Below are 9158 nucleotides of genomic sequence, written 5' to 3'. Positions count from 1 at the left end.
AAACTATTTTCTTCTAAACGGAGCCTTCAACCCCTCTACCTTCAGCATCACTTGTAGAATACAGACGGTAAATAGAGGGGTTGGAAGATAAGTGTAAAGATTAAAATATACTTGAGTTAAGCTTAGTTACCTTAGCCAGTAGGGCTAGGATTTGGTCAAAATTGACCGAATGCACTCTTGGCACCCGGTCTTTCTTAGACCTGGTAATTGTCCTCATCATCTACTTGGCGAATTGATGAACATCAGGCCGGCTGGAGGAGACATCTGCACTATAAGAAGGATGTGGTGAGAAAGCAGCATAGGCGGCACCCATATTGTGCCGGCTGCTGAATAATTCTCTTGATGAGCTCTCTTGGGTTTTTACTCGCATAAAGTCAAGCGGCCATGGGAGTTCAAAGAAATCTTCCTTACCTTGGTCTCTGGGTTGCGAGGCCCCACCATCTCCAACCACTGTAATGTTGTCTGCAGTATTAGGTGGCATTCCACCCTTTGACGCCGTAGAGGCGTCCGACATCTTGCTTGCCCTCTCTGAGCTTTCGCTCAAAGTCTTCAATACAACCGGGCTCTTCCCTCGGTTGTAGGCCTCGGTTGGTCGGGCGTAGCAGCCGAGATAGACTAGGAGGGATTTTTCCTCCCTACCTTGGCCGGGGACTTTCCCAGCTCACCCCAGGCAGGGGCCGCTTGAACATTTTGGAAAGAGAGCGGGGGATAGTCTTGCTCCCACTCTACAGATGAGGCAAAAGGGTTATAACCGGCACAATGTAAAAAGAAAGACAAGCTTGCCTCCAAATGGCAGGCAGACTTACCCCATCATCCTTGGTATCCAAGGACTTTTTCTTCTTCTCCAGCTGCTCCTTTTTTAGAAGAGCAGCTGACTTAGCTGGTGTCTTCTCTAGATTCACCATTTTCAAAGCGTCCTCTGCAAAAGAAAACCGGATGGTTAAAAATAAAAAATATATATATAAACGCAATTATTGAGACGTTTGCAAAATACTGCTACATATGTTTGAAAACATAGCGCTCTGGCAGTAGGGAAAAAGAAACGCCTCATCTTTCAGTAAGTTAGGATGAGGCACCCAATTCCTTAGCACTATTATTTGGGTCCCATCTTCTAAGGGCCCAGTGGTGGTTTGAAGAACTTTGGCTCCATTATTTGTTCCCAAGCCTTGGGAGGAATGTGGGGGAGGGCGCAGTTCCGAGCAATGCCGGTTCCTTATTGTACCGGGGTAAGACCCGGTTCATTGTTAGAGTGGGAGAAGAGATGAGATAAAACTTATTTTCCAATTGGTCAATTTAGACGGCTTATCAAGAGTCATCATGTACTTCGAATGGGTGGTTAAAGGGTACCACGCTCCCCAGCCGCCTGGAGCGCGACTCATGTAATGCATATGAGCAAAGGCCTCGAAGCTCGGCTCAATATTACGGAACTCGCAGGCGGCGATGTAACTCTGAATATTTATCCACAAGTTAGGGGTGAGCTTCCATACGCCCAGCTCATACCCATTCAAGATCCTTCTTATTACCTTGTGAAAAGGGAAGCGGAGTTCGACTTTGATTGCCGACTTATAGCAGCTGAAATAGTTGTCGGTGTGCTAAAGATCATCCTCCCAAACCACATTTTCCTCTACAGGTGGGACTTTGATTTCCTAATTTGACCTAACAGGGTATTTATCTTGAAATCCCTTAAAACTAATTTTCAGGGAAGCTACGTCCCTGGAGAAAGGAATGGTGTCCTTCGAACAAGTGTATTATTCCGATAGAGGGTTCGGAATAATTAGAAAGCTAATTATTCAGTGAGGTCAAGTGATCGGAATGCTTGGTGGAGGCCGCTTCCGATTAGTAATATTGATGTATAATTAATATTACAGCTTAATCTTAACTGAACCCTTCAAGTCACACCCAAGAAACTAATGAACCGATGCGATGAATTAATTCGGAATGAATTAATGAATCACCCGAGTAATTAAGATTTAGACGTCGGAAATTCGAGCTTGGAGTGTCAAATCCAAGCGTCGAAAGTGAAGCAAAAATTTAGGAATTGGCGAGACCGAAAAATGCTTCAAATAACAATTAAAACCCTAGCCACGCAAAAGTCTAGGGAAGTGCGCCAAATAGGAGCGTGCCACGTGGGAGCACACATGGCAGCATGCCATGTGGCAACGCACGTGGCAGCAGCCACGTTGGCAGCCGCCAAGTAGCAGTAGCCATGTTGGTAGCGCGCCACGTGGCATGGGCTGTGGACCCGGGTGAAGGGTCATGAACATGGGTCAAAAAGTAGTGGCCCAACTTAACCCAATTTGGGGCTCAAGTTTGGGTGACACATGGTTAGCTCACAATGCATATGAGTTGCCTTGGAGAGCAAGTGAGGAAGTGGTCCTCACCTAACCATGCGATACTTGTTACTTAATTATTCCTTGGTGTATTTGACTAAGGATTGAATTCAACAGTCTTTCCATGTGGGATCTTTTTGTGAAAAAGTCCCACATTGAAAGATGAATGGAATTTACAAGGAAGCTTTCCTTATAACTACCCAAGGCATGCCTTGGGATTATTCACTTGAGTAAGTGTTGAAAAAGGCATCATAGTGTGAAAACCTTTGAACACTAATTACTTGGGTTTAGGTCGGGCCTTGCTATCTCCAAGGCAATAGAGTGAGTTCGGTGCTCGCGTAACGGGTGGACATCGTAGGAGGTCCCCGTGTTAGCGGGGCTAACGGGCTTTCGAAGTAAGAGCTTAATTAAGTGAGTGAAGCATGCTACAAAGGTAATAATCTCTTACTTAGAGTCTTGTGTTTATTTTAATTATGCATTATGGTTTTAATTATTATGAGCTTGGTTTTGGGCTGGGTTTCTTTCCGCGGTGGGTTGGACTCACAGAAATCCAACAGCGGTATCGGAGCCTTGCTCATTTATTTTTATAATCATGTTTTTCAAGGTGTTTTTATGGCTTAATTTTCTGGTTTTAAGTTGATAATTAGATTAGTAGCTCGGTTTATTAATTTTAGTCTCGTATTAGAGTTGACTTCAGCTCCCGAACCCAGATTTTCGCCCAAAAATAGTGAATTTAGTTCGTAGTAGAAAGTTCTATATTTTTTATCTGAATGAGGCTAAAGCCAAGAAGAGAAAACTACCTACGGAGGTACAAGACGTGGTAAAGCCACCCCTCGAACGTCCTCCCCTAAAATACAATTAAGACGATATACCAGTACATTATTAAAGATTTCTAATTGATAGTCCTGAACGACTTCATGGTTGGCTAACCGATCCGTCGCTTTATTCCCTTCTCTGTAAACATGTGCAATCTTCACTTCCCAATGACTAGCATTCAATAGCTTCTGGAAGTAGCTTATATCCTGATCGTTCTCGCCTCTAGGGACTGCGGATTTGCTTAAAGCTTAAACACAAGCAATGTTATCCATCTACACTTTCAGCCTTTCAATTTACAAATTTTTGTTTGCTTCTCTACCCCACGAGTAAGAGCCATCACTTCTAGGGGTGAAAGTAATACGGTTTAAAACTGAAAACCAAACCAAACTAAACCGAATTAACAATTTGGTTCAGTTTGTTTTTCAGTTTGGACTGGTTCCAAAAATCCAAAAGCGAATATTTTGGTTTGGATTCGGTTAGGGGCTTCAAAAAACCGAACACCGAATTTCCAAACCGAATTATACAAAGCCAAAATATCTCAACCTATTTCTCTTTCATATATAAACCTAAACCCTAATTTCCTCTCCCTCTTTTCCCATTCCTCTTTCCTTTCTTCTGAGTTCAGATCTTGCAGCTCACTACCTCTTTAAATTCTCACCCTTTTCTCACCACCTCCGTCACCACCTCCCTTACCACCTCTCCTCACCACCTTGCACGAACACATCCGTTGCGTCAGACCTTGCCGCTCCCTTGTGCGTGCTCCCTCACCAACACCTACGACAATCAAAGGTAACAGTGCTTCCCCATTGTTAATTCCATTGATGTTGGTTGTTTATTTTCTGGTTTTTTCCCTAATCGTGTTGGTTGTTATGTTCGAATTAATCCCAAACCGTGTAGCCCTTGTTAGTTAGCCACTTGTTTTTAAATCATACATCATACTTGAATTTGATTACGTTCTAATTTGATTGTTTTTTAGATTATCTTCGAATTTGATTGTTTTGGTTTGGTGGTTCTGTATTTTAAGTTTGCAAATTTCGGTTAGATTGTATATAAATAAATTTTTTTCTTTAGGTGCGAAATTTCGGTTAGATTATATGTTTATATGTTGTTTTGAATTTTATGTTTGATATATTATATCTTGTTCTGATTTTAAGTTCGTTTGTTGTATTATATGTTGATTAAAGGTTTGAGGAGTTGAAGCTGCCATGTCGTTGAAGGTCTTGAAGTTTCTGCCATAATGATGAACCTGTTGTAATGTTGTTGAAGTTGCCATGTTGAATTTATTAGTTGAATGAGGACTTTTAATGCATTTTTAAGACTTTTGTTATGCCTGGAATTTTATTCTAATGGCTAGACTATTTTTTTTTATTATGCTATCTCCTAAATTTGGAAAATATTACTATATTATTAGGCCTTAAGACTTTTTATGGACTGTTGAGTCCAATAATTAACATGCCTAATATTTTTAGGCCCAAAATGACAGCCCAACAAAATTTCAGTTTGGATTGGATTCGTTAATGAAAACCGAATTATTTTGGTTTGGATTGGATTGGATTGGATTGGATTGAATACAAATTTGGTTTGAATTCAGTTCCGAAAAACCAAAACCGAAATAATTCGGTTTGGCTAATAAGCCAAACTGAAATCCAAACTTTCACCCCTAATCACTTCTGCTCTTAAAGCCGCACAATAACCAAAGTATGATGCGAATGCCATAACAAAATTACCTGCATAGTCTTGTATTATAGTCCCCTTGGCTGTGCCATCATAGTTCAATTTGGTAAATGAACAATTTATATATTAGTACAATGTTATTTACATGTTAATAAATTAATATAAATGTTCATTAATATATTAGTACATGATCATTCACATATTAATGTTCGTTCTTTTTTATATTTTGATTCTTTTGATAAATGATCATTTTTTATATTGGTAAATGTTCAATCACATAATAGTATATGGTCATATACATATTAAGATACAGTTATCAGAATTTTGAAATGATAAACATATTTTTATATCTTTTCCAAATATTTTTCAAATATTTTTTTACAAAATTTAATAAGGAATTTCAATAAAAGTGATTTCTTGTAGTTATCATGGAAATGATTCTTACAACTACAATTGAATTATATGAATTTGTGGTCTGCTCTTATATTATTATAATGTTCTAAATTTTGAAATGTAAATGGTAAATTATTAACAGTGATTTAGCTAGTGCTTATTATATAGGGGAGAGCATGAGACGGGTACTGGTACCAATAACGTTATTGGTTTGGTTACTCGATAACCACTAAGGCTAAAATCGATACCCGATCCCGTTCCGATAAGGTTTGGGTACCCATAATTCGGATACCCGAACCAATAAGCTGAATTATTATTTTTTAGGTCTTTTTATTTATTTAATACTTGCTTTACAATTGGATTTTAGATGCTTTTTACTAGTTTTTTTTTACTTCCTTTTTTTGAACTATAAAAATTAAACCTGAATACCTGAACAGTACCTAAAAAAAATCCATAATAAATATAACCACCTGATATAATCATACAAAACCTAAAAAATAAATTCCTTGAATTTAAAAAATAACAATTTGATAGGCTGATATTAAACCTGGATACTTGATACAAACATACAGTTTCTTTAAAAAAAAAAAGTCCATAATTTTAAAAATAACAAACTAATACATGACATTTGGAGGGTTTTCATAAGAATAAAGTTCATACATGTCATTTAGAGTTTGCATCACTTTAGCACACATGTACTTAGGTTTTTCAGAATCATATTGTTGATTAATTGCCCATTTAGTATATCCCATTTTCCGCGTAGGATCAAGAATGACAGCAATTGTAGACACCTGATTGTGTCTCCCCAAAAACCAAACCCAGTGATGAGTACCTTTCACGTCATTGAATACCGATCAAGGTGAAATGTGAAGAGTCTCGTGAATTCTTCTGTTTTTTAAAATGTTTTAATAAAAATAATTCATTTCTGTTTTCGAAAATACTTCTTTTCGTATCCTAATTATGAAAAATGTCTAATCCAGTTTATTATAGTCCATAATCAGGGTACAATAGTTGCGTAGTTGGATGAGGCTTGAAAATACCTTTCCAACGATATATAACAAGTCTAATTTCGATGAATAATGAGGAAGTTATGCCAAAAATACTAACCTTGACCCAAACCAGATTTTACCTACGATCCAATGATCATGTGGAGGGTCCTAAGGTATAATCTCATTCCTAAACCAATTAGGATTTATTAGAATATTTTATTAGTTTCTAAAAGATCTTAATTATCCTTTTTTGAAAGATAAGATCAAAGAATTTGAAATTGAATAAAACTTTCCTTTTTTAAGTCCTAATCCTAATCGAAATGAAAGACGTTCAAAGATGATCAGATATTATTTTTGTGCATCATAATTTTTATCCAAATCTTTAATGGTTGGATAGATCATGAAATTATCTTTCCAATGATATATTATAATATTAATTCCGAGCTATAACGAAAAAGATATAAAAGAAATACGAAACTCTATACAAAACTGACACCCTTCCACTATTTCAGCCACATTTTTTATTCTACAAAAGATACTAATTTGATTTTAATTGGTTTAGAAATTAGACTCCAAGATATTTCCAACTACATATTATATGACTTATTTTGACTTCTGGATCAAAAGATATAATAAAAAAAAATCCACAAAAAACTGTCTAATCGTGCCGCGATGGACTCTGTCACACCACGATGGCTCCAGTTTTATTCCGATTCGAATTCTGACACTTTTTTATTGTTTTCGGTTGATTTTCTCTATAATAGGTTCGATATTCTGCATTTTTAAATCGAATAATCGTCAAATATCATCTAATTCTATTCTCTCTCAAAGCTAGAAGCTTATTCTTTCTTTCTCCTTCTTTCTCAGCCTTGCCTTTTCATAAACACCATTCGTCCATCACAAGACTTAGACACACCTATCCAAGCTCGAAGTCGCCTTCGCCCTAGACGTGAAAGGTTGATAATTTCTAAGGGTTTGGTCCAAATCTCTATTTCAAGTATTTAAATTAATTGTTTGATTTATTATTTTCCTTGAAGTTACTAACGCATGTATAGTTTTGATAGAAAGAGATACGAGGCAATAAAGTAAGTTGTTTTGTTGCTCTATATCTTTAGAAAGTATGCTTAAATTATTTTGATTCCTAGTATCATGTTAGGATGTCTTTATAGTTCCTAGTATCATGTTAGGATGTCTTTATAATTCCTAGTATCATGTTAGGATGTCTTTTATTGCTTTCTTAGTATCATGTTTAGGTTGCTTCCTATTTCTTCTATCATGCTAGTATCATGTTAGGGTTAAAGCGTTAATATTTAATGTTTAGTGACATTCTAGGATTTGTTATTAATCTTGTTAGTACATGTCTAGGATCTTGCTAATATTATGCTTTGATGAGAATATTATTATGATGATAATGATTGTCGTTATTATGTTGCTTGATAATATTGTTATTGCTTGATCACGCCCTCTCTAGCAAGATTAAAGGGAATTTGCACTTGAAATCACGCTTAATAGGATAATTAATAATTTTATTTAGGCTTATATGATTTAAATTCAAGTGATCGCCAATAATAGATTTGTTTGTGCATTAATATTCAACCAACATAGATTAAACAGGTTTAGGGTTAATATAATGATTGTATGTTAGTCCGAAAGTGCACATGAATATGAGAAGAATAAAGTAGAGGCCTATTTTTAGGGCAGGTTCAATCTCTTTTAGGTTGGATTTGTACCTTCATCCCTGAATATCCAATCATGGTTCAAGACCACTATGGTGTTAGTGATCTCACAGATCGTGAAGTGGTGTAACCTTCACCCTTTGAACGGTTTATAAGTTCCTAAAACTTGTTTGTAACTCTTTTTCTCTAGCTTCCTTCCCTTTAGACGCCACTATACTTAAGTGTATGATCACAGTGGGGCTCAAGTTCTGGATGATTGAAATATTCCCCACAATTTTTGGCGACTCCACTAGGGAGGATTTCTATTTTAATTTCTAAAATTTACTTTGGTAATAATTTAGAATGAGTTGATGAGACTGGAAACATTCTAATTATTTATGTGCGTAATTTTGATTGACATTATTTGCATAAGCATAAAAAGGTCCGCATTGGATAGACCATCTGTAATACTTTAAAACATAGGATTTTTACGGGTAGGAACTTTGGAAAATATCTTTCACAACTAGAATAGAAAAAACGCTGTAAAAACTGGAAAATTCTAAGAACAAAAGAGAGCTGCTAAGGCATGTAGGAACTGGCGCTGAGAAAACAGTACCCATCGTAGTGTGTTGGCTCTGTCGCGACGTGATAGCAGTATCGCGGCGTGAAAGAGCTATCGTCTCGCGATCGTCCATGTTGTCTCGCGCTACGTTCTTCCAATACCGAGCCAGAAATCTGCGTTCTTGCTTTGACCAATTCTAGTACTGTTTGCTCGGTTTTACTTCCTGATTAAGTTTTTCTTAATTTTTTGAACCCACATGTGTTCTACATATGGCCATAACACTCTGGGAATTCACGCTCCATCTACCTAATCGAATGATCATTGCAAAGAAGGGTACATCCGAGTTAGTAAATTCACCAAACCGTGGAAAACAAGTTTAACTTGTGGGGTCCCATCCATACGCGCGAACCCTTCCAAAGGTAAGGGTTCCGCGCGTTGCATCCGGATTCATAACCATGGACCCTCATTGACTAACCATACTCCTTGAACTTTAGAGAACTAGACCCATGGTTAGGTTGCAAACTCATTGCGTCATATTGTTACTATTTGACTACTTGTGCATACTTACATGTGAGTAAACTAACCGTTTGGTTTGACTTGTGATTATAGTTCCTTTGAGTCAACCCGGATTTTTATTCCCGTCTACTGCACAAGCGTCAACTTGTTTTGGTCATAACCGGAGATCTAGAGTGAATTACGAGTCGTAAAACCTATGGATCTGTAGCCTCGAGTTTTATCT

The 9158-nt window shown here is 37.1% G+C and overlaps 1 long non-coding RNA gene across 1 annotated transcript; it reads left to right on the top strand.

The window, feature by feature from the left end:
- The first annotated feature begins 3678 nt into the window (after window positions 1–3678).
- LOC110686890 lies at window positions 3679–4514 on the top strand. Its single transcript, XR_002504342.1, has 2 exons — window positions 3679–3935; window positions 4331–4514. It is a non-coding gene; the product is annotated as an uncharacterized LOC110686890 (long non-coding RNA).
- The last annotated feature ends 4644 nt before the right edge of the window (window positions 4515–9158 follow it).

This window comes from Chenopodium quinoa, unplaced genomic scaffold, assembly GCF_001683475.1.
Source record: "Chenopodium quinoa cultivar QQ74 unplaced genomic scaffold, ASM168347v1, whole genome shotgun sequence".
NCBI lineage: Eukaryota > Viridiplantae > Streptophyta > Magnoliopsida > Caryophyllales > Amaranthaceae > Chenopodium > Chenopodium quinoa.
This window is presented reverse-complemented; position numbering and strand designations above follow the sequence as displayed.